Here is a 26,200-nt window from a genome sequence, read left to right on the forward strand (position 1 = left end):
AAAATTAAGCCAATATTTTTCAGCAAATCAAGTTCTACACTATTATCTTGAAATCTTAAACAAAAGAGAACACTATGAGAGATCATTGAAAGTTCAGCACTTTTACAATTTGAGTATTAACATTGATTCCCAACCCAATCTAGACATTTAGCTCTTGATTTTGCCATAAGCTTTTATCTTTACAATTTGTCAACACCAGTTGAATCTTTCCAGCCATAAAGATTGTGATTATCTGATTTGTCCACTCTCAAAGTGTCTTCAAATCATTTAAGCCTCAGTTTATCACAGACAATTGCACTACATATTTGTTTTTCAATTAAACTTAGGCAGTATCCTGTACTCTGAAGTAAAGGTGTTTACTTTTATATGTTCAGTGTACTTCTTTGATACTGTAAGAAGGGGTGGAATAATATCTTGCATTCATGCGTGAATTTCAGGAATCCTCTTGCACTGTTATAATGTGTACAAATCCTCCATTAACCAGCATTATTCGAAATCCAGGTTTATTCTGACACATACTAATGAGTCTATGACAGTGAATTGATTTCCTGGCTTTTGTAGCAACTATGGAAACATTTATTTGATAGGTGTAACAGACCACAAGCAAAATGAGAAAATTTGTTTATTCCATAATACTATATATGGTCATTAAAAGAATATTCTGGTGAATATTATTATTAATGAGATTAATAACATTATTCTGTGAATAATAACTATCATCCTCAGCTAACATTTTTGAGTAACTACCACATTGCTAGATAATGTCATATATATATATAATTTATTCACTACAACAAGACCATGAAATTGACAGTTCCAAGTGGCATAGGGGCACTTCATGTGGGGACACTGAAGATCTTTCACCGTCCATAGACACTTTTACTTTCTAAGATCCCAAATCACATCATTTTAAATATATCAAAATGTACCCACAGCCCCATTAAATTCAATTTTCAGTATAAATTTTCATAAGAATGTTCAGTTTTATTATGTATGTATTATTTATTTTGCTCCTGTGATTGAAGCTTTACTGTGTTCTTAATAACTGTGATGTTTAATTTTATGTGTCAACTTGACCAGATCAAAGATGTCCAGATATTTGACTAAACATTATTTCTGGATGTGTCTGTGAGGGAATTTCCAGATGTGATTAGGAGTAGCATTTGGATACGTGGGCTGAGTAAAGAGTCTGCCCTCTCCAATATGGCTAGGCATCATCCTATCAGATGAGGGTCCGAATACAACAAAGTGGAAGCAGAAGTGTTCAGCCCTTCCTGCCTGACCCTATGAGCGGGAACATTGATCTGCTCTCAGTGATCCTGGTTCTCAGACCTTCAGACCTAGACTGGAATTGACACTACTGACACCCCTAGTATTCAGGCATTTAGACTCAGACTAAACCACACCACTGGCCTTCCTCAAGTCTCCCATTTAACAGACACTGGCTGTGGGACTTCTCAACCTCTGTAAGTATGAGCTGATTTCTTACAGTAAGTCTCTTTCTCTATACAGACCTTATTGGTTCTGTTTCTCTAAAGAACTCTGACTGATGCAGTGACTGAATAAGAATGGGATTGGCACCCCACTCCAGTACTCTTGCCTGGAAAATCCCATGGACGGAGGAGCCTGGAAGGCTGCAATCCATGGGGTCGCTGAGGGTCGGACATGACTGAGCGACTTCACTTTCACTTTTCACTTTCATGCATTGGAGAAGGAAATGGTAACCCACTCCAGTGTTCTTGCCTTGAGAATCCCAGGGACAGGGGAGCCTGGTGGGCTGCCATTCTTGCCTTGAGAATCCCAGGGACAGGGGAGCCTGGTGGGCTGCCATTTATGGCGTCCCACAGAGTCGGACACGACTGAAGCGACTTAGCAGCAGCAGCAGATTACAAATTACAATGTAGCTTATGTTACATATGTGTTATATTAGGTTTTACAGAATATCCATTTTCCATCTCCAACATTTTTGGGATCTTTTGAGGGGCGCTGTGGAGGCTGCCAAGTAGATAAAACAGGCTTGCAGAACAGGACCGTGACTGACACATCAGAAGGCGGCTCTGGGCTGTCTGAAATCCAAGACCATGCCCTCAGCAACCTCTCAGCACCATCTCGCCTGTCACTGAACAACTCTCATCTGCTGGTACTGCAGTTAACAGGCACTTCCCTTTGACATTCTTAGAGATACTTAGTTCTTAGTCATTTGAACTCTATTTAAAAATGTCTATATTTCTATGTAATATATGTAATTTAAAGGAACAATTATATGACTCAATAAGGAGAAGAGAATTATTTATTTATTATCTATACTCTCTAGTTTCAGCTCAAATCTCTTTTTCCTCTACCAAGAATTCCATGAAAGCTGCAACAGAAAGAGTATTACTTATTTCTAAATCAGCCATCATTGTCTGACACACTCCCATGGCAATGAACACTGCCCGTGGACAGCTTTCATCATTTGAATTTTTACTAGAATGCTGTGAAGACTCATGTTTCACCTCTTTCTCATGCCCATCATTTTATAAGACCTTTGAAGCCAAAGAAGATCTATGTTGCAACTTCTGCAACTGTGCCAAGCACACACACATAGTGTAGCATAGACTTATTCAGACCAATAATCCCAAAACAAAGAATGGCAAGCTCTTATGAACAATGAACCTCAAAAGCTTGGGCCAGTTTTATATCCCGTCCAAACTTTGTGCTGACCCTATTTACTTGTCAAGTACAGTAACAAAACTTCATCTGCTACTTTACTTCTTACATCTTGCTGGACTAGGCTCAAGAAGGAATTCCTCTATTGTAGCTGGGGGATCTGAGCTCGGCCACCCTTCTAAATATACATATATAGTATGACAATAGCGCTTCCAGTACCTTACAGATGCTCATTCTCTGTGTTTGTGGAAAGAAAGAACATGGTCTCCTTTGAACAGCTGAGCCTGGGTCCTCAGCTCGCTGACTGCAGTCGCATCTGCTGCACTCCTGGCTAGGAACAAGTCTTGCTCTGTGTCATATCTTCATCATCTGGCACAGTGCAGGTGCTCAACAAATACTTGTAAGATGGCTACAGCACTCATGAGGTACTGAGCACACACTGTTCAGGGTCTACCTTGGAGACACTCATCTCATTTCTTCAACTAGACTAAGCTCAGTGTGGGCAGGGGCAAGGTCCAATAGAGAATACAGCCAGAGCTGACTTTAGATTTCCAAGACTTCTACTGGATTCATTTCAGTAAGTACTGCCACTTCTGTAAGAGAACTAGTTTACAGCTCTAAAACTCCTCATGTCTCACATATTAAATGAATGTCCACAATCGTGACCTAATGCATTTTAACTATGCCTCTAAAATAAGAGTATGCTTATAAAGGAATGCTATTTGGGTTAAATATAAATATTTCTTTAAAGTAAAATACAATCTAAAGGCTTGCATTTTCTTTCACAGACCAAGAAACTTGCTTATCCTGTACATAAGAGAACTGGGGCTAAAGGCATGTTTAGCTTGTGGTCCTATGGCCAGTAAGTGCTAGAGCTGGGCTTCACATCTGGGCATCTGACTAAAGAACCCACATTTAGCCATGGTGCCCTAGAGTCTTGTTTTCTTAGTGCCAGTCAATGTGGTACTCACTGAAGGCAAGCCAGCAAAACCCAGAGGGGCTAAGCTCTGATAGGTGGAGAAGATGGGTGACTCATAGGCTCTGATGTGGATCAAAGTCAAGGGCATGACACTCAAGCTCCTTCAGCTTCCATCATCCAACCAGATGCCCTTTGATTTTGTTTTTGCTGGACTTCGGCCACAGGGGTCCATATTTCCCATATGCACTGGAGGACGGACTCATGTATATGATTTTCCAGGGGGAAGTAACAAGATCTCTCACTAGCTAAGTGACCTTGGACATAAATCTCTCTGATACTCAGTTTTCTTCTCTGAAAAGAAGGGATACTGATAATACCCTCATCTCCCAGGGATCTTGGGACACTAAATGAGATTTCTGGTCCATAGCAATCATCAGATGCTGCTGCTGCTAAGTTGCTTCAGTCGTGTCCGACTCTGTGCGACCCCATAGATGGCAGTCCACCGGGCTCCCCCGTCCCTGGGATTCTCCAGGCAAGAACACTGGAGTGGTTGCCATTTCCTCCTTCAAGGCATGAAAGTGAAAAGTGAAAGTGAAGTCGCTCAGTCGTGTCCGACTCCTAGGGACCCCATGGACTGCAGCCCACCAGGCTCCTTCGTTCATGTGACTTTCCAGGCAAGAGTACTGGAATGGGGTGCCATTGCCTTCTCCAATCATCAGATGACAGTTAATAAAATAATACTACTCTTATGAAAATGTCCATGAACCCTATTCTTTCCTCCTCTTATCTGGGTCCTCTATGACTCTTAAAAATGAAAATTTAAAGCATGTACTAAAACCTAGAAACAATTGCAACTGTCTTCATTTGATCATCAAAAAAACCCCGGAAAAGCAGGACTATTAATTTCTGCTATTATGAAGCTACAATGTGAGATTCAGAGATGTCAAGAAATTTTCCTAGGTCACACTTGAAGAGGGAGAGCCAGGATTTGAATTCCAGCATTTCAGCTCCAAAACCAATGCCCTTGACCCTACTGTATACCCTCATTCAGCAGATTAAGTAACTCTCTACTTGCACATCTTTTATGAAACATGAAAAAACACCCATGTTTATAGTTTCAAGTAACACCTGCTAAATTCCTTAACACTTGTCTTCTAAAAATAATTCTCATGTACAATGAAATGAGATAACACATTTCCAAAAGACCATTTTTTTCCCCAAGTCCTATCCAATTTCTTGTTTTCACACCATTTTTCACTCTCCCAATCTGCAATATCCATCAGGAGGAATTTCCCCATCCCACTCTCTAGCCATTCTTAGATAATAAAGTATTATCAATTTTATTATTTCAAAAAGGTTTCTATTAAAGCCATACCCACTGATTCCTTCTTTGACACAATATAATTTACTGGCAATAAATGTTCATAAACAGTTTGAGTGAAAAATCCATAAAGCCATTTCAGTTTTATTTTAAGTTCCATTTAATATCCCTCAAAAATGATTTCATCAATGTGTTTCCATTAGCTGGTTCTCTGCCCAATAACTTAATTCCACACAATCAATCAGGAACTTATAGAGCATGTGACAGGATCTTTCTAAAGTGTTTTGAATCATCATAAAGATCAGCTCAGTGGCTCTTTTTTCCTACTAGCACAGGTAGGGGGTAAACTCACCAAAAAAAAAAAAAAGTATCTAATGCACTTTGTTGCCATAGTAACAAAAAAGCCAGCTTCCCTTCTCTGGAAAGTATACTTAAGTTCAGAGCCAAGTTTAGTCATGCTTTTCCCTCAAAGTGTTCTGTATGTCAAGAAACCTGAAATCCAGTCCTATCTCTGTAATGCTGGGAAATCACATAACCCTCTGTGGCCCTTATTTTCCTTCACTATAAAATGAGGGGTGGGATAAGAAGTGTCAGAGCTAAACTGTTTTCTCCCCAAATTGAAAATTTTATAAGGTAACAATCTAATCTAAACAGAAGACTGTCTTTAATCACCTTCATTTCCTACCAGGAAAACAGAGCAACCCTGGGAGAGAGAGAGAGAGAGTGTGTGTGTGTGTGTGTGTGCGTGTGCGCGAGCTCAGTTGTGTCTAACTCTTTGCAACGCTATGGACCGTAGCCTGTCAGTCTCCTCTGTCCATGGAATTCTCAAGGCAAGAATATTGGAGTGGGTTGCCATTCCCTTCTCCAGGGTATCTTCCCAGACCAGTGATCGAATCTAAGTATCTCTGTCTCCTGCATTGGCAGGTGGATTTTTTACCAGTGTGCCCAGCCCTGGAATGGAATACCAAAGAGAAATGCTAAAAATATCTCCGTATTTAAGGAAAAAGGCAAATTAAAGGAGAGAGACATTTGTCCAATTTAAACTGCAATTAATTAGTAGAAATAATCACCAGAAAATAGATCGTAAGAGATAAATGGTAGAGAGCAAAATTTATTGTAGATGAGACTAACTAAAATAAAAACCTGGTTTGTAACTTTTTATTGATCTAAAGCAAATTCAATTTTATAAAAATAATAAACATTAAAATGCCTAAATCGTACATGCTGAAAACAGCCATGGATTAAATATTAGAAGAAAAATTTAGATTGCAGAAAATTGGACTTGAGAGAAATGTGAGACACGAAAGAAAAAATTATAATGATAGAAGATATAATTAGTAACATTGGAGATCAAGAAATATATGACAAATCAACTTTTTTGTTGTACATGGAAAAGGACTACTGTTACAGGTACCGATTCCAAGAAAGACTTTTAAAATGGGCAGACATGGTTTATGAATACTGTTGGAAAACTGATGAAGGAATTAAACAAGCTGAATGGGTTTGCTCTCCTAAATTCCTTCTTGATATACATTCTTTAATACGGACATAATTATGATGAATGCTTTTGTATTAATGAAAATAGACTGAAAATCATCTTTTTGTTAAAACCATGGAGCTAAAATGTTCAACAGGTTCCATATATGAGTTAAAATATCTGATGATCACTGTTTGAAGTCAAACTGTCCTAAGTTTTCCAATTCCTGTTGCTTGGATAGATATATCCTGATTGACAGTCCTTAATAATAGCCATATTTTACCTGATAAAATAAGGTTCTACTTTTATACCAATACTAGATTATAAAACAGAGAAAGAATGTCAGTCCAAAAAAATGGTGATAAGAAAATAGGAGAAAGGAGAAAGGATGATGTGATTTCTTGAAATAACTGAGAACTGGGAAACCAAAGACCTGATTCTCCATAAGCTTATAGCTGACCTTTGGCAATTTAGCCTTAGGTGTTGTTTCCCCATTTGTTATACAAAGTAGGGGTGGTGACTAGATGAGGCCACCTCCAGTCCTGCTATTTTACAAACCTCTAGGTAACCTTGTTGGATGAACCCAATGGCCCAGAGGGGCAGGGTGGGTAGGCTTGATAAGCCCAAACTTAAATGTATTTAACAAATATGTATTGAGCAGGGCACTGTAGAGGTGAACTAGAGAGACATGGAGCTTATAGACCAATAGAATGTAGTATATTCCAGGAGGATACAATGGTGAGTTTAAAGATCAGTAATTAAATAATCTCAGAAATAAAATATACTAGTAACAAATGCTGATAAATGACTTGAAAGGAAAATGAAACATGTCTTTGAAAGTAAAGAACCTGGAGCCACAGGTTGGTCTGGCAGGTGTGTTTCCCGGAAAAGGGGAAGTTTTGCTGATATTTAAGTGTTTAGTAATGACCTAGTCAAGAGAGGGAAAAGATTACACAAACATGGTAGGGTAGGGAAGCTGAGGTCAGTAAGGAAGATTGGTGTCACCAGCCCATATTTATCACAGGTGAGCAGTGTGGAATGACACTGGAGAGACAGGTTGGCTCAGATAATGCAGAGCCATGGTGAAGGTATATATATCTATGTATGTGTGTGTGTGTAAATGTATATTTTAAAATATATAATGTACATACATTTTATATATTATATATAGATTTTATGGTGATATGGTGGCCAAATATATATGAAATGGGGATGTCTCATGGTGAAAGTATCAAGCAGACCTGAGCAAGTTGGCATTTTTCAAAGATTGTGGTGGCAGCATTTTATGGTCGGCATATTTGTGTCCCCCTAAAAGTCACATGCTCCAACTGTAACCCTCACCAGAACTCAACCATGCTGGTACCCTGGTTTCAGCCCTCCCAGCCTTCAGAGCAGTGAGAAATAAATGTCTTGCTGTTTAAGCCACCCAGTCTCTGGTATCTGTTTTAACAGCCTGAGCTGTCTGAGACACTGTATTGTGGAAAAGACACTTGTGGAGGGCAAAGGTATATGAGGCAAAGCAGGGCAGACATGATAACAGGCGGCACTAAAGAACTGGCAGTCAGGTGGAGAAGTGCGGATGAGTTAGGAGATATGTTGAGAGGAAAACCAATGGGATCTAGTGAGGTGCTGGATAAGAGGGAGACAGGATGACCACAGGGCCCAATGGAACAGCTGAAATTGTGGTCAGAGCCAAGTAATTAATACCCAAAGCCAGCTGTGCCCAAGGCAACCTCACACTTCTCCAATAAAATCTAGCTTCTTTGACATTTGATATGTTAACTGTAATAGCAATTGCCTTTACTCAATAACAGAAGTTGCTCTGCATCCAACTGTATTTTTCCTGTGGAGGTACAGGTAACGTGACAAAGAAAAATTTAAGTCTCTTATAGAGCTTATAAGCACTAAAAGAAAACTATGAATAATGTAATAATTCTTTGAATAATGAACATAGTCTTCTGTGAAAGATAATTTTCTGGTTACTCTAACGTTTTAGCTGAACACATGATCATATGCCTCCTATTGCTTAAAATCTTCCTAAAATACACAAGATAATGGTTTTTGCCTCTGTAAGCCCAGGCTCGTGACATGGTTACACTTTGATACTTAATTCTATAATGTCTGAGTGAGACCCATTTTTCCTGAAAACCAATCTTCTCCACAGCATATTACCCAAGGTATGTATAAGAGAGTGAATTGTGGGAGAAATGATCACCGGAAATTCCTTAGAATTTTCCACAGAAACAGTGCTTTTGTATTTAGTTCCTATCATGAAGGTTTGACTTTCTCTTAATAGTATTATTCAGTGAAAAATTCTTTTCAAGGAGTGAGTTGGGTTATGTTTAATCAACAGTTTAAAGTGAATCAAGTAATGAATGAGATAGTAGAGTCTTCACAAATTTCAGGATTAACCACTGAATGAGGCTGTCAATTTCTGAAAGCCATCCCACACATGAGCAACAGACAGACGCAAGGCAGTAACTTTGAGTGAAAAAAGTCACTTGAAATAATAACTTAATCCCATTGTGTCTCCCTGGATGCTGGTGGCATTTAATAAACTGCTAACATGAAACATTTGTGGTCATTACAAGTTGTTTCCAGGATATGCACCAAATACATTATTTTTAGGAATCAGGACAGATTTGCCTAACCTAAAAGTACAGATAATTAATTAATTCAACAAATATTTATAGAGGGCCTACTCCCTAAATGGGTTGGTGGGAAAAACAGATTCAGACTTTCTTCTTTATGGAATCAAAAAATACAAAATCTATAGCCACTCTAAGCATTGCAATATTTGTTGTCTATAAATAGTAAACAATTATGTACTATGTGTGTGTCACAATGCTAAAGCAATATTCACTGTGAAGCTTTGATCTCTGCCCTTTTATGTAGTATTATTATAGTTAGAAAGATATTCAAGAACAAATTTAAATTGATTTTTCATAAAAATTAGTATAAACCATTCTCAATGAGGGTAATGTAGTTCCCAAAGATACAAAATTTGGTCCTGGAGCCAAAATGAATCTTAATCCATTCAAGAATAAAGTAAAAATATACATAATAGATATATATTATCTATTATACTATAATTTCATTGGAGGGGTATAATTAGGAGAATAAAGAACTGAAATGATTGCTTAGAAGAGGGATATCAGAAAAAAGGGTGAAGAGCATTTAAGCCCACTGCTGAGATCTACTGCTCAGGAAAAAAATCTCGGAAATAGTCCTTTCAAAATATTAAGGCTCATTGGCAATGCAACTGGTCACCAAAGACTTCTGATGGAGATGTACAATGAGATGAATGTTGTTTTTATGCCTGCTAACACAGCATCCATTTTGTTGCCCATGGAACAAGGAATAATTTCGACTTTCAAGTCTTATCTATCTTAAGATTATAGCTGCCAGAAAGAGTGATTCCTCTGATGGATCTGAGCAAAATAAATTTAAAAATTGTGGAAAGAATTCACCATTTTAAATGCCATTAAGAACATTCATGGGAAGCCAGAAAGAAAAACACCAATACAGTATACTAACGCATATATATGGAATTTAGAAAGATGGTAACAATAACCTTGTGTACGAGACAGCAAAAGAGACACCGATGTATAGATCAGTCTTATGGACTCTGTGGGAGAGGGAGAGGGTGGGGAGATTTGGGAGAATAGCATTGAAACATGTATAATATCATGTATGAAACGAGTCGCCAGTCCAGGTTCGATGCACGGTACTGGATGCTTGGGGTTGGTGCACTGGGACAACCCAGAGGGAGGGTAGGGGAGGGAGGAGGGAGGAGGGTTCAGGATGGGGAACACAGGTATACCTGTGGTGGATTCATTTCGATATTTGGCAAAACTAATACAATATTGTAAAGTTTAAAAATAAAATAAAATTAAAAAAATAAAATAAAATGATGCACATATTAGAAAGAGAGAAAAAAAAAAAAGAACATTCATGGGAAGAGATCAAAATATCAGTTTTAATAGGGATTTGAAGAAACTTATTCTAACTCTCATGGATGACTTTGAAGTGTTCAAGACTTCACTGGAAGCAGATGTAAAAAACAGTAAGAAAACTAGAATTGGAAGTGAAACTGGAATATGTGACTGAACTACTGCAACTTTATGATAAAATGTTAATGGATGAGGAGTTGTTTCTTATAGATGAACAAAGAAAGTTTCTATTCTTCTTTTGTCAGCCTTGCCATGTCGCATTTGGGATCTTAGTTCCATAACCAGGTATCGAACTTGCACCCCTCACAATGGAAGCAGAGTCTTAACCACTGGATGGCCAGGGAAGTCCCAGAAAGTAGTTTCTTGAGATGAGATTTGCTCCTGGTAAAGATGTTGTGAAGATTAATCTGATGGTAACATAGGACTTAGACTATTATATAAATTTAGTTGATAAAGCAGTGGCAGGTTTTTAGAGTATTGATTCCAATTTTTGAATAAATTTTACTGTGGATAAAATGCTATCAAACAGCACTGCGTGCTACAAAGAAATCATTCATGAAAGGAAGAGTCAATCATTGTGGCAAACTTCATTGTTAAGAAATTGCCATAGCCACCCCAGCATTCAGCAACCACCACCCTGAGCAGTCAGAAGCCATTGGCACGGAGGCAAGACTCTCCACCAGCAAAAAGATCGTGACTCAATGAAAGCTCAGACGATGGTGAGTGTTTTTTTCCTTAGCAATCAAGTATTTTTAAATTAAGGTATGTGTACTTTTTAATATAAGGCTGCTGCTGCTGCTGCTTCTAAGTCACTTCAGTCACGTCCGACTCTGTGCGACCCCATAGATGGCAGCCCACCAGGCTCCCCATCCCTGGGATTCTCCAGGCAAGAACACTGGAGTGGGTTAATATAAGGGTATTGCACACTTAACAGACTACACTATAGTGCAAACATAATTTTTATATGCACTGGGAAACCAAAAGATTTGTGTGACTAGCTTGATTGTGAGATTCTCTTTATTGTGGTGGTCTAGAACCAAACCCATAATATCCTCAAGGTAAGCCTGTATACTCTATAGAAGGCATGATAGGGGGTCAAGAACAAAAGCACAACAATCAGTTGGATGACTATTTCAGTAGGCCAGGTGAGAAATGATGATGGCCTACACTAAAGAACTCACAGTGAACAATGGAAAGGCTGAATGTGAGAGCAAGTGGAGAACTGAAAGAACATAGTGATATGAGAGATGAACGAGTGACACATGTCTATGTTTTGGTAGGGGGAAGCATAAGTTTGATTTTGGCTTTGTTGAAAGTATCTATGGCATTCCCAGATTAAGATGTCTTTGTAGTCAGCTGTTACAACTCAAGGTATATTTCTCAAGGTGGAGTTCTAAACCATTGGGATAGAAACTTAAAATCAATAGGATACAGAAGATCATGAAAACCAAGGGAATAGATGAAATTAATGAAGAAATGGTTACAGTAATATCAACAGTTGGCAAGGTCAGAATTATTAATGGATTCTAACATTTAAAGTTTGGATATGGGAAGATAAGCCATCAAAGGAAACAAAGTAACTGGCCAGAGAAACAGAAATGGGGTAATATAGGAAGTCAAGAGTGACAAGTATTCCAAGAAGGTGGGAGAAGTTACCCTAGATGCTTAATTGGTACTTAGAGGTAAGAGGAATTACGGTGTCCATGGAATTTAGTAACATGGGGGCAATTTACATCACATGAGACATTCCATGAAGAGCCTGAGGTGGACTCTTATGGGTAGAGGAGTAAGTTGGAAGAGAAGAAATGGTTATAACAAGAGTTCTTCTTTTGTGACAAGAAAATTATAGTAAGACTGTTGAGCATTAAATATTGGATATTAAGATGCAGCTATGGTCAGGAAGCAACAGTTAGAACTGGACATGGAACAACAGACTGGTTCCAAATAAGAAAAGGAGTACTTCAAGGCTGTATATTGTCACCCTGTTTATTTAACTTATATGCAGAGTACATCATGAGAAACGCTGGACTGGAAGAAACACAAGCTGGAATCAAGATTGCCGGGAAAAATATCAATAACCTCAGATATGCAGATGACACCACCTTTATGGCAGAAAGTGAAGAGGAACTCAAAAGCCTCTTGATAAAAGTGAAAGTGGAGAGTGAAAAAGTTGGCTTAAAGCTCAACATTCAGAAAATGAAGATCATGGCATCTGGTTCCATCACTTCATGGGAAATAGATGGGGAAACAGTGGAAACAGTGTCAGACTTTATTTTTCTGGGCTCCAAAATCACTGCAGATGGTGACTGCAGCCATGAAATTAAAAGACGCTTACTCCTTGGAAGGAAAGCTATGACCAACCTAGATAGCATATCCAAAAGCAGAGACATTACTTTGCCAACAAAGGTTTGTCTAGTCAAGGCTATGGTTTTTCCTGTGGTCATGTATGGATGTGACAGTTGGACTGTGAAGAAGGCTGAGTGCCAAAGAATTGATGCTTTTGAACTGTGGTGTTGGAGAAGAGTCTTGAGAGTCTCTTGGACTGCAAGGAGATCCAACCAGTCCATTCTGAAGGAGATCAGCCCTGGGATTTCTTTGGAAGGAATGATGCTGAAGCTGAAACTCCAGTACTTTGGCCACCTCATGCGAAGAGTTGACTCATTGGAAAAGACTCTGATGCTGGGAGGGATTGGGGGCAGGAGGAGAAGGGGACGCCAGAGGATGAGATGGCTGGATGGTATCACTGACTCAATGGACATGAGTCTCAGTGAACTCTGGGAGTTGGTGATGGACAGGGAGGCCTGGCGTGCTGCGATTCATGAGGTCGTAAAGAGTTGGACATGACTAAGCGACTGATCTGATCTGATGGTTAGTAACCAAAATTGATAGGGGCCGAATCCCCTGGAGAAGGGAATGATTACCCACTCCTGTACTCTTGCACGGAGAATTTCATGGACAGAGGAGCCTGCTGGGCCCCGGTCCATGGGGTCACACAGAGTCAGACACAACTGAGCGACTAACACTTTCACTTTTCCACTTTCAGGTCTGTTTTATGGCACAGGCTGAGGGGAATTTCCTCAACTGCTTTGATGTGAGCAAGCAGAATGTGGATATTTGGGTTCATCTAGGTTGGAGATTTTAACAGGTATGCACATTGAAAGTAGAATGTAACAAGTTCAGGATTGCACAGGAAGATTGTGAAGAGGAATATGATATTGGGTAACTCATTTAGCTTCTTCTAGCCTCAGTTTCCAGCTTTGAGGAACAAGGATAATACTACTACTCTCATAAAGCTATTGTGAGGATCTAACACATGTATTAGAGAATTGTCCTCTAAAATATACATATATATATTCTCATTATATATATTCTCTCTCTAAATATATAGTGCTATGTGCGCCTAGTACATTAAAGTGCTCAAAAAATGGTAGACATTATTATGTATTAGAATAGTTGATATTGATGAAAACAATAGGCCAGAATGATCAAAAAACACTGAATAATTTGAATCTTAACAACAGAGAAGAATGAGATGTGTTTCCTTTCAAATATTCTAGCAGTGTAACTGAACAAACCATACCATCAAGGTGAACACTTTAAATAACTGTGTAGAACGTGAAACCACGGAGCGATTTAAGATTCATGTATAAAAAATATTCTGGCAAGATATGAAGAGACAAGTAGTTTAATTAAACAAACTCTACTCTAGAAACCAACAGACCAGAACTCATGCTTGGTGTATCATTAAGCCAAAATTGGAAAAACTAAAAGGGAGCATTCAAGCAGCAAGCAACCTCATTTCAGTTTCTCATGACTACATTATTGTTGATAGTAAATAAAACCACACAATGAAACAAATAACTTCAACACACTGGCTTTGTATTGCATTGATGGAACACTGGAATAAGGCATCCTCAGAGTCAGGACAGTATATGAACAACAGAGTACTGGCAACAGATGTTTGACATGAAAAGCAGAGTTGGGAGTGACAGAGACTCCTTGGCTCTCAGAAATAATACAGTATGTGTCCCATGAATGGGATGAATGTGGCATTCCACTCATAGCTACCTCTGGGTCTCTGTGGGGCAGGTGTCCAGAATCAGGCCACCAGTGCAGAGAAAAAGGGAGAGATGGATATGAAATGTGTGACCAAGCTAAGAAAAGCCTGCCCTTCTACTTGGGAATAGGATAAGAAGGGAGCCTTGAAAACACTGCTTCCTCTCAGTCTTAGTTCTCAAGTGTCTCTCACAGTATGAGAGCAATTGTGACTCCAAGAGGTAATGGAGGCTGGTGAGACCTAAGAGAACAACATGCACATGATTTTAAGGGTTTCCCAGTCACTGAAAGAGTAGATGAACCCTTTGTTCCTGTGGCCAAGCAGGCTGGAGGTGATGCTTTCCTATGGAGAAGGAAATTGAAACACTAATTGAGGACCACAAAGAAACACTGTCTAAAAAAATAATTGGAGAAACTTATAAAGTCATTTTCAGGTGATGAAGAAGATAATGACCTGAAAAGTGAAACCAGCGAGTAGAAATCATAATGAAAGTACTGAACGTTTGAAAGTATTAAAACACTTGAATGATTAAATTTCAGAATACAACATAAAATGAAGGCCTCAAAATCAACAGATTTTACAGGTGACTTAAATGGTAATATTTTCTGTGTGACTTTTACCTTATCCACTGAATTTATCCCTAATATGGCCAGCATGTTACTTTATCAACATCTGTTTTTCCCTGACAACAAAAATACTAGTATTTCATGGTAACAAAATGCTCAGCTAAATAATCACTTTCTCAGACTCACTTGAAGCAAGGGGTGGCCACGGCATGATTTTATCGAATGAGACATAGGTAGAAATCTACTAGAGTAAGGCACTGGGCAAGCTTTTACTGCCCTAATAGGAAGATACAAAATGTTGCTGGTTTCATTCTGTCTACCTGAACATCAACATAATATCTGGAGTGGTAACCATCTTCCTACCATGAGACAAAGACAGATAGGATTTCAGATATGTTGTCAGACGATTAAGCCACCAGCAACCGTCTGCTATCAGACTTCTTAAGGGAGAAAAAGAAGTGCCTACTTATTATTTGTTTGAGTCACCCTACAAGAATCCTGTTGTTCATCTCTTCCTAAGGTTCACTACCATTTTACTTGAGACTGAGCAGAGAGGAGAAGACAATTGACCCTTTCAGAGGCAGACTCTTCACCTAAGTTTCTATTTTCATTTCCTACACCAAATGATCAAAAGTTGGAAACTGCTGTTACTGTCCCTTCATACTATACTGAAGTATCAGATTGCTGGGTGGGGTTGTGTTTTCCCACTTGCTTGCCTTTGCTCATGTTGTTCTCAGCCAGAAAGTACCCATCTCTCTTTTTCAGTGTATCACATCCTTTAAGGCCTAGCTCCAGTGCCATTCTCCATAGTGAAGCTTTCCCAGGTCCTCTCTTAGTTATCACTAACTGCAGCTTCTTTTGTGCCTCCAAAGTCCACAACTAATATCTGGGGTGGTGCTCCTTTCCCTCCATCTTGTGAGATGGTTTGCTGAACGTGTTTTCCCTTCATAACAATGTAAGGTACTTAAAGTCAAGAACCACATTGTAGGGGTCTCTGTGCTTTTCTAGACAAGTAGGTACAAGCAAACTTAAATGCTTTGGATTTAATTTCACTTAAGCAGGGAAAGTTGCAGAGTGAAAAAGAAGCTTCTAGAGGGGAGAGGCATGAACTGGTCAGTATCAGCTATACTGTACTGTGACAGCCTTACAGGTTTTTGTCCAGGAAAGCAAATGGTTACATGGTCTCAGTGGGACAGCCTGCTACCAACTCTGTAAGAACTCTCTCTTGTAACCTCTTCAATTAACTGCTTTCAGCACAGCTTCCCAGAGCCCACCTGTGGCAGTCTTCTTGTCTGATTTACACCCTTTAATGAGTTCCTGTTTCCTTCGACTGGAAGCCCAACTTTTTAACATGATGTGATCAGGCATACTCCATCTCTTTAGCTTTGTCTGTGGCTTGATAACTTTTTTAAAGTACTGATTTATGTTCACTATCCCCGTATTTTTGTCTTCCCTCCATTCCAAGCAAAAAGTTAGGCCCTTTGCATAGTTTTCCTGTTTCTTTCCACAAAGTAAAATGCATTCTTTGTAGTGGACTACCCAGGTGGCGCTAGTGGTAAAGAATCTGCCTGCCAAAGCAGGAGACTTAAGAGATGCAGGTTGGATCAATGGGTCAGGAGGATCCCCTGCAAAAGGAAATGGCAACCCACTCCAGGATTCTTGCCTGGAGAATCCCATGGACAGAGAAGCCCGGCAGGCTACAGTCCATAGGGTCACATAGGGTGGGACACGACTAAAGCGACTTGGCACAGCATGGCACATTCTTTGCGGAATATAGCTTTATGAGTTGTAAGACATAGAGTCCTGTATGAACCGCCAAATGCAAATACAGTACAATCTCTTCACTCTAAACCCCTTTGAGCTCCCTTTTTGGAGTCAATTTTCTTTCAAGTCCTAAGTACCGGCTCCCACTGTTCTTGGACCTCGTAGTGTTAACTTTTCTAGAATGTCATACAAATGGAATCATTCAGTAGAGAGTGTGAGGTTTGACTTTAACTTAGCAAAATGCTTTTGAGTTTCATGATGGAAGGTTTTCAATGGATTAAAGGCAGAGCTGCCTTGAAATAGTGACACAGACGTAGAGAACAGATATGTGGGCACAGTGGGGGAAGGGGAGGGTGGGGTGAATTGAAAGAGTAGCATTGACATATACACACTTCCATATGTAAAACAGACAGCTGGTGGGGAGCAGTTGTATAGCACAGGGGGCTCAGCTTGGTGCTCTGTGGTGCCCTAGAGGGGTGGGATGGGGCGTAGGAGTGAGGTTCAGGAGGAAGGGGATATGCTGCTGCTGCTGCTGCTGCTGCTAAGTCGCTTCAATCGTGTCCAACTCTGTGCAACCCATAGACGGCAGCCCACCAGGCTCCCCCATCCCTGGGATTCTCCAGGCAAGAACACTGGAGTGGGTTGCCATTTCCTTCTCCAATGCATGAAAGTGAAAAGTGAGAGTGAAGTCACTCAGTCGTGTCTGACTCTTAGCCACCGCATGGACTGCAGCCTACCAGGCTCCTCTGTCCATGGGATTTTCCAGGCAAGAGTACTGGAGTTGGGTGCCATTGCCTTCTCTGAAGGGGATATATGGGCTTCCCTGATGGCTTAGACGGTAAAGCGTCTGCCTGCAATGCGGGAGACCCGGGTTCGATTCCTGGGTTGGGAAGATCCCCTGGAGAAGGAAATGGCAATCCACTCCAGCACTCTTGCCTGGAAAATCCCATGGACGGAGGAGCCTGATAGGCTACAGTCCATGGGGTCGTGTGTGTGTGTGTGTGTGTGTATATAAAATTATGGGTATTTCACTTTGTTGTAAGCAGAAACTAACACAATATTGTAAAGCAATTATACCCCCAAAAAACTGACACAAAAATAAGTAATAAAATTGATTAAATATTGAAAAAAAAAGAAGGCAGAGCTGTCTTCAATCATCAGCAACCCTGTTCCTTCTAAAGGCCTAAACTTAGTGAGATAGCATGCTGGTTATCCTATAGGTGAGGAGGAAAGAGAGGAGTGCTTTTGAAGGAAGCCAAAGGGAGAGGCGAATTTTGCCCTTGGTTTATAAGAACCAAGAGATCTAAGATCCTTTGAAGTCAAGAGTCACCCCTTGGGAAGTGACAGACTCTCAGAAGGGACAGCAGTGTCACGCTCCTCAGCTGTGTCATGAAGACATGACTCCCTGCACAGAGGCCCAGAGCATCAGCAAAGATTCCTTGACTCTCTGTACGACATGAAAGTTGAGAGTTGACATACTTTCATTGACCACATGGGCCAGGAAAATGAAAATATCAGATACGATCTTAATGGACCAAAAATTAGTATGCTTGTTCATATTTTCTTGATGCCACATGTTCTTTCCCATTCCTGAGCAACCCAGTAATGATGGGGATGAAATTTCATACCAGACCATCATAGGAGTTAAGAGTCACGTTTACAGAATAAAAATCATATCAAGTGCTGACATCTATTAAGTGCTTATTATTTGCCAGGCATTTCTCCAAGTACTTCACTTGGAGTAACTCATTTAATTTTCACAGTATCTCAATGAGGTACACAATATCATGTCCCAATTTTTAGATGACAAAAGTGAGGGGCAGAAGGGATTCACAGAGGGTGAGTGTGGCAACCAGAATCTGAACTCAGGCAAATGTGGCTACGGAGCCCAGGTTCTTAACTCCTTGCTGAACCTGTTATTCCTTCCACCATGAGTTTGAGAATTATAAGTCATACTCCCCACATATCCTCCTCTAGACACAGACCACCCCAGAGTAGTAATGTCCAGTTATGCACATTCTACTCATAACTACTTCTCAGCTGAAGGGTCACCTTGGTGCTCTTAAATTTGCGTTGCTACCTGGCCACACCTGCCAGTCAGATTCTAGTTTGAGAACTGAAACTTATCAACACAGTGAGTAATGTAGGTGAGTGACAGATACAAGACAACTAACATTTTCTGCTTTTACAGATATAGTCTCTATCATTTTCCTGGTAACCATATGAGTTGAGAAATACTGACTAAAGGCAGGTTAAGTAATAAGTTACCCACTGTTACAAATAGTTAAAACAGAGCTGGGATAAAAATTGAGACAAACAGCTTACATTTTAACCATCAAAAATGTGGTTGGGGACTTCCCTGGTGATCCAGTAGTTGAAAATCCTCCTGCCAATGGAGGGGGCAAGGGTTTGATCCCTAGTCCAGGAATATCCCACATAGCATGGGCCAACTAAGCCTGTGCACCACAGCTACTGAGCCCATGCCCTAGAGCCCACGGGCAGCAGTTACTTGAAGCCTATGGGCCTAGAGCCTGCACTCTGTGACAAGAGAAGCCACGGCAGTGAGAAGCCTGCACGCTGCAATGAAGACCCAGCACAGCCTGAATAACTAAATAAATAAAACATGGTTGGGGCTGGCAGTCATGTTGAAAGGTACATAAGAAGTAGCATCTCAATGAGAAAATGTGACAGAGCAGAGAAAAAAAGAGGTCACATGGCCCCAACGGGCAGGGGAAACACCTGCATTCTGGAAGCTTCCCTGTTGATTTCATTATACTTGACAACGTGGATAAGTAGCCTCAAGTGAGTCTTAAGAGCTTAGCCTCTTCAAAGAGAAAATACCACAAGTAGGCAGCTCTTCAGTGAATGGAAGTGGAGGCTTTTCAGTTCCCTTACTTTTCAACAGTAAACCAGAGTCAGTGCAACTGTCATAGTCTTGAGTTTCCATTCCCCTTTGCTTCTAATGTTTCATAACAGGTATCAAACCTTGGCTTGGCATTCAACTTAGATTAGGAAATATAGCTATAGAAAAAAGGTGAGTAAAAAGAGGGCAACTTCAATTGTGTTCTTTATCATTAATAATTTTTGAGACTTAGCAAGAAACAAAGTCTGGAAAAAGAACTTCAGAAGAAGACACTACATCTGCCTATGACCAAGGTGAGAGGTGAAGGGTGACGATATCTTTTCCTGTTTAACACTTCCTCACTTTACTTTGATATTAGAACAATTATTTGCTTTGGGGAAACCAACTAGGGTTGATAATCACACAGTCTTCCCCACCACTTACACACTTACAGAAGGGAATGTGATCCAGGCTGGCCAATCAGAATATCTCATACTCCAGAAAGAGCCTTTGCCGTAAGACCATGTGACACAAACAGGGCCAATAAGTTCTTTTCAAGGGGTTGCTGGGGCTGCTTAGAGAACAGTGTTCCTGTCTCATTCTTTCTGAGATGATGTCCAGTAAGGAGCTGCCTGAAGGAAATCTCTGCAGGGGAACAGATGGTAAAAGCACCAGAGTCTGTCTTATCTGAAATTTTCAACTATCTACTGAGTGACCACATTCCCATCTTTTGTATTTTTTAAAAAAATCTTTTCTTTAAGCTAGGTTAATTTTGTTTTCTCTCACCTACAATTGGAAGCACCTTGAATAATGCATTATTTTCCTCATGGGGTGGGGGAGTCAATTTTATGACTGTCCCTAATAAGCCACACCACTAAAGAGAGGAGAACTGCTCTCTGGAGCCCACAAACAAGTCTATCTTTAGAGAGAGATTGTCATTTCTATACTGCAAATGCCTGCTCAACATTAAATGGAAATCCACAGGGCAACAAAGCCAGTCAATTTTCACTACTAGACAAGAGTTGTGAAAGTGAGTATGCTTGAAAATGTCCTTCCCGTGTGACCTGGTATAAGATGCCTTTATATCTCTCTCTGTTTAACAATTCAGGGGCAAGTCTATTTTGTGAGCTTTTTCCTCTACTCCTAAAAACAGTGCCAATGTCACACAGTAAGAAAACAAACAAACTGGTGTCTATGAGATCTGAATCAGTCAAAGAGTATGTTCTTACACGTACTACTGATTTCCTTCTAAAGAAGAAAGAAAAAAAAAAAGCAGGTGTCAAAACCCAAATCTGTGGAGCTTTATAGCTCGATTTGGGTATTTGCTAAGTGTATTGTGTACTGCTTTGTCAATCCAAGTGACAGTTCATCAATACTAATCTGATTCCAGTTGACTCTTCCTTTTCCCTAAACAGGATTAAGGTACACTATCTATGAATATATTTTATCCCAGGCTGTAAATCCATATGCTTTAACGTAAATACATTAGTATCTCTTTTTAAACAGAATGCATTGTGTATACAAGAAAATAAAGATGAATTACCAAGTTGTCCTAAAAAATGCCTTTCTGATGCACTATGAAAATGTTCCAGCTTTCGAGGCAATAGTAAATAGGTCAGGCATTTCCCCTCATTTTATACTGTGATCTATATCCCACGCTCAGGGAGAACCTATTAACACCCAGAATATCTTATGGATAGAGTGTCCTTCCTGGTCTGGTGCAGGTGAATTTTTCTTTCCTTTTTTCCTCTGTTTGGTTGTACCATCATTTCTCCCTTCAGCTGATATTTATGTAGTGCCTGCTTTATGGGTTAGGCAATGTTCTAGGTACCAGAGATGACAATGGTGAGCATCAGTAATAATCTCTACAGACCCCCACAATTTGCCCTAGTGTTTTCCAATTTGTTCACAATTGGGTCAATACACGCCAAGGGTCAAGCCTTCTTATCCTGCACCATCTCACCTGTGCATGCTTATAAGATCTGGGTTGAAAAAACAATGACTTCATGTTTGAATATCACTTTGCAGTTTGTGAAGACTGTCATATACTTTTTCATTCTCATAAACACTTTTATGAAAGGAGCACAGGAACTGAACATAACTGACTAATTTAAGGTTGAGAATCTAATAAGATAGTGCACCATACCTCAAATATCCAATGGCTATGATCGTATCTACCTCCCAAGTAGTTGTAAAGCTTCAAAGAGTGAACACAGGTTTAGCGCTCAGACTGGACCTGGCATACAATGAGAATGCAACAAATGCTGCCTGTGATGATGACGGCCTCATTTAGAAACAAACATAAACCACCGCCACTGTCAATTCGTCCAATAAATGATGGGTGAATGGCCCAGTAGATGGCCATTCGCCCATCATTTATTGTGTGTCAGGCACTGCAAAAATGCTGAGATTCTGTGTTAAACATGCCAAAGCTTCCACTTCTCCCACAGTCTACAGAGAGATTTTTCAGTCTTGGCATTTGTGCTTGTTAACAGTTTCACCCATTACAATACCTGAGTTGAGTAGCTGTGACAGAGATCCCATGGTCCAGCAACATAAAATATTTACTATCTGGCCCTGTACAGAAAAAGAGAGTCCTGGCCTGGATTCTTATATTTTTGCATTCTCCTAGCTGTTCTCTCTTATTATCCCTTGGAATTTAAGAAATAGAAGGTGATATTTGCTTATATGGGCTAATCAACTTGTTTATATCTGATGACATGCTGTAGATGCAGAAAAGGACTTTATGATTCTGGTCTTACTGATTTTTCCAGAGGAGTTCTTTCTATTGCCCTCTACGGGTGGCTGGATAACCTTGTGAAAATATTCTTCCAAAGCATGAACTCACTCTTTAGTGGTCCTGCTGTTCTCTTCCTATTTGCTGTCTCCTTATTAGGCCCCAAACATTTGCAGCTATCCTTGGATCCCTTATGATCTCATGCTTGGCCCAATTTTTTCCCATTATGTGACTCATTGGGCAGAGAATATCATTCTTGTGTTTCTTTGCTAGAGTTCTTCTTTATCAGCATTATTTTGGCTTTTACTTCTCAAGTCTGGGCTGGTTGACACATTATCAGGCAGTTAGAATTTTTCTTTTTTAAATATTACTTTGCACAAGTATTTTCAATATTCATTTAACTACTGGCTTAAAAGAAATGTTCAAGGTTCTAATAACAGTGATTGACTCTAACTTGAATCCAGGCACTTGCACTGTATTATGTAATTCAATCATTAAAACAACTCACAAGTTAGGTACTATTATCATCTTCATCTGCGGATGAGCAAATAGGTTTTGAGACAGGAAATTAATTTTTAAATGATAAACTAGTTAATTTATTGAGAACTTAGTAATATATCTGAGGAACTGCAGTTGTAATAGGGGTGGGGCAGGCATGTGGCTGTTAGCTAGTGATAGCAGTCCCTCTCAACCACTGGTTGATGCCACAGTGGGCCTCTCCACTCTCTGTATAAAAGAAGCCCGAAAATGGACTAAGGGAAAATGGTTTTTTTGGACGTTAACCTGCATCTTCTCAGTCTGCTAGCTTTCCAATTAAACTCAGTATTCTTTACCCCAACAACTTAAGTTTCTCAATTATTGGCCTGTTAGGAGGTGAGCAGAGTGAGCTTGGGCTCAGTAATGTAAACTTTACATGCCTTATTTCCCAATGTGACTGTCTCAGGAAGCACAAAAGGCTCAGTGACGTTGCTGACTGGCTCCGGATCCCACCACAACTAAGTGGACACACTAGCTCTCAATACTGAAACCTGACTGAGGCCAGGAGGCTGTGTTCCAGGGACTCCATTGAAAACCTGTATTGTGGTTCACTCACAAAAACATCCATCTCTTCCCTCTACCTCCTCACTGAGTCAAATGTGATGTCTCCATGCAGCTTGCTCATTGAGTAATAAGCTTAAAATGTTCTAGGTATTTCCTTTCTGTGGTTTGGTAATTAGAATGGTAGAAGGAAAAGTAATTAAATAATACTGACATTATTGAAATATCAATAACCTCAGATATGCAGATGACATCACCTTTATGGCAGTAAACAAAAAGGAACTAAAGAGCCTCTTGATGAAGGTGAAAGAGGTGATTGAAAAACTGGCTTAAAACTCAATATTCAAAAAACAAAGATCATGGCATCCAGTCCCATCACTTGATAGCAAATAGATGGGGAAACAATGGAAACAGTGACAGACTTTATTTTCTTGGGCTCCAAAATCACTGCAGATGGTGACTAAAGCCATAAAATTAAAAGATGCTTGCTCCTCAAAAGAAAAGCAATGACAAACTTAAAGTATTAAAAGGCAGAGACATCACTTTGCTGACAATGGTCTGTATAGTCAAAGCTATGGTTTCTCCAGTAGTCATGTAGGGATGTGAGAGTTGGACTATAAAGAAGGCTGAGTGCTAAAGAATTGATGTTTTTTGAACTATCGTGTTGGAGAAGACTCTTGAGAGTCTCTTGGAATGCAAGGAGATCAAAATAGTCAATCCTAAAGGAAATCAACACTGAATATTCATTGGAAGGACTGATGCTGAAGCTTCAACACTTTGGCCACTTGATGTGGAGAGCTGACTCATTGGGAAAGACCTGATGCTGGGAAAGACTGAAGGTAGGAGGAGAGGGGATGACAGAGAATGAGATGGTTGGATGGCATCACCGACTCAGTGGACATGAGTTTGAGCAAACTCTGGGAGATGGTGAGGGACAGGAAAGCCTGGCATGTTGCACAGTCCATGGGGTTGCAAAGAGTCAGACATTACTGAGTGAACAACAAAGAAGGAAAAGACAGAAGCTGTCATAGTGAGGCCTTCAAACCAAATATTTATCAGCTTTAAGCTCTCAAGGATACCCAATACCAATGATTTCTTATCTCTTATTTTAAAATGAACCCTAGTCCAAGTTCTGATCCATAATGGAAGATAAATATTGGAACTCCTGTACATCAAGAAATATATGCTAAAAAATGAGAAATTATCAAGTAGGCTACTGAGGTTGACTAATGATATTCTGAAGAGATACCCCCTTAGATCTTCAACTTACAAGGAATTTCAAAACCTATGTTTTGATAACTGAACTGAGTTATTCTTGGCTCTTGCCATTTCATCATTTGTTTTTTTTTTTAGAATGGAGGTTTTTATTTTATTTTATTTTTTAAATTTTATTTTATTTTTAAACTTTACAATATTGTATTAGTTTTGCCAAATATCAAAATGAATCTGCCACAGGTATACCTGTGTTCCCCATCCTGAACCCTCCTCCCCCCTCCCTCCCCTACCCTCCCTCTGGGTTGTCCCAGTGCACCAGCCCCAAGCATCCAGTATTGTGCATTGAACCTGGACTGGCGACTCGTTTCATACATGATATTATACATGTTTCAATGCTATTCTCCCAAATCTCCCCACCCTCTCCCTCTCCCACAGAGTCCATAAGACTGATCTATACATCAGTGTCTCTTTTGCTGTCTCGTACATAGGGTTATTGTTACCATCTTTCTAAATTCCATATATATGCATTAGTATACTGTATTGGTGTTTTTCTTTCTGGCTTAGTTCACTCTGTATAATAGGTTCCAGTTTCATCCATCTCATTAGAACTAACGGGATATAGTCTTTCTATATTGCTAATTGTGCTTCTATACTTTATTAAACAGAAATGTAGCTTTAATTTATAGTAGTGTGGTTACTAGAACTTGGTTCTTTTAACCTAAGGTTAGGTTATTTATTTATTTTTTTCTATTACATGTTATATAGCCCAGTTCTGACTAAGATGTTTGAATACTGGTGCTCTCATCTTGAATTTCAAACCATACTTACTGTTCTGGGCTTAGTTCTGCATCTATAAAATGAGCATAACCCACTGCCCATTCTATGGCTCAGGTTATGAAGACCAAATGAGGGGTGAATGAGCTTTTAAACCTGCATGGCAAAATTCAAAGCTCGTGATAAATGGTAGTATTCAGCTATCTCCCCGTATCAAATAAACTATTTTTAATCTTTAAAACCTGTCCCTTGTATAAGTAGGTCCCATTAAAGCCAGATAAATAAGCTCAACACATAAGAGAAAGGCAATGCTTTCATCTAGGTCTGCTAAACTTGCTCTATATGTTTTTATAGCTCTCAAGAAGTCCCACTCCAAGGTCTAATTTTAGGGACACTGGACACTAACATATCAATAAGCCCAGTCTCATTTTTCTGAATCTTCTTACTCAGGCAATGCAAAAACACCTTCCAGATTTTCATGACAAATGGAAACAGCTCAAGAAGGCTCACTAAATGGATGACACTGACGTCCCTCCAATCCATTACAGAAAAGGACTTCCAGAGTCCCAGGGACCCCACAAGAACCATCCTCCTTTCAGACAACTGATCATAACTTGAGAAATCATTTCAGGATTGGGCCAAATCATCCCTAAAGGAAGGAAAGGAAATGTTACCGATTTTGGCACAACTCACAATTTTAAAGAAACAGATCCAACTATGAGACCTGTTATGAATGTTACTGCAGTAGTCTTTAAGGCATGCCATCTAATATATGGCTTAGTATTTGCCATTTTAAATACCTGGAATGACAGGTGCAGTCTATCCTTTGCCCTGGAAAGAGAAGGTTTTTGTACTGACAAAACAACACTTATTCTCATTGAAAAGGGG

General features: G+C 39.7%; 1 protein-coding gene across 2 annotated transcripts in view; it reads right to left on the reverse strand.

Annotated features, from left to right (window-relative positions):
- Positions 1-26,200, reverse strand: part of SGCD (sarcoglycan delta) — a 1,106,710-nt gene that overhangs the window by 117,044 nt on the left and 963,466 nt on the right. The gene's annotated exons all lie outside the window — the stretch shown is intronic.

This window comes from Bos indicus x Bos taurus, chromosome 7 (assembly GCF_003369695.1).
Source record: "Bos indicus x Bos taurus breed Angus x Brahman F1 hybrid chromosome 7, Bos_hybrid_MaternalHap_v2.0, whole genome shotgun sequence".
Lineage (NCBI taxonomy): Eukaryota > Metazoa > Chordata > Mammalia > Artiodactyla > Bovidae > Bos > Bos indicus x Bos taurus.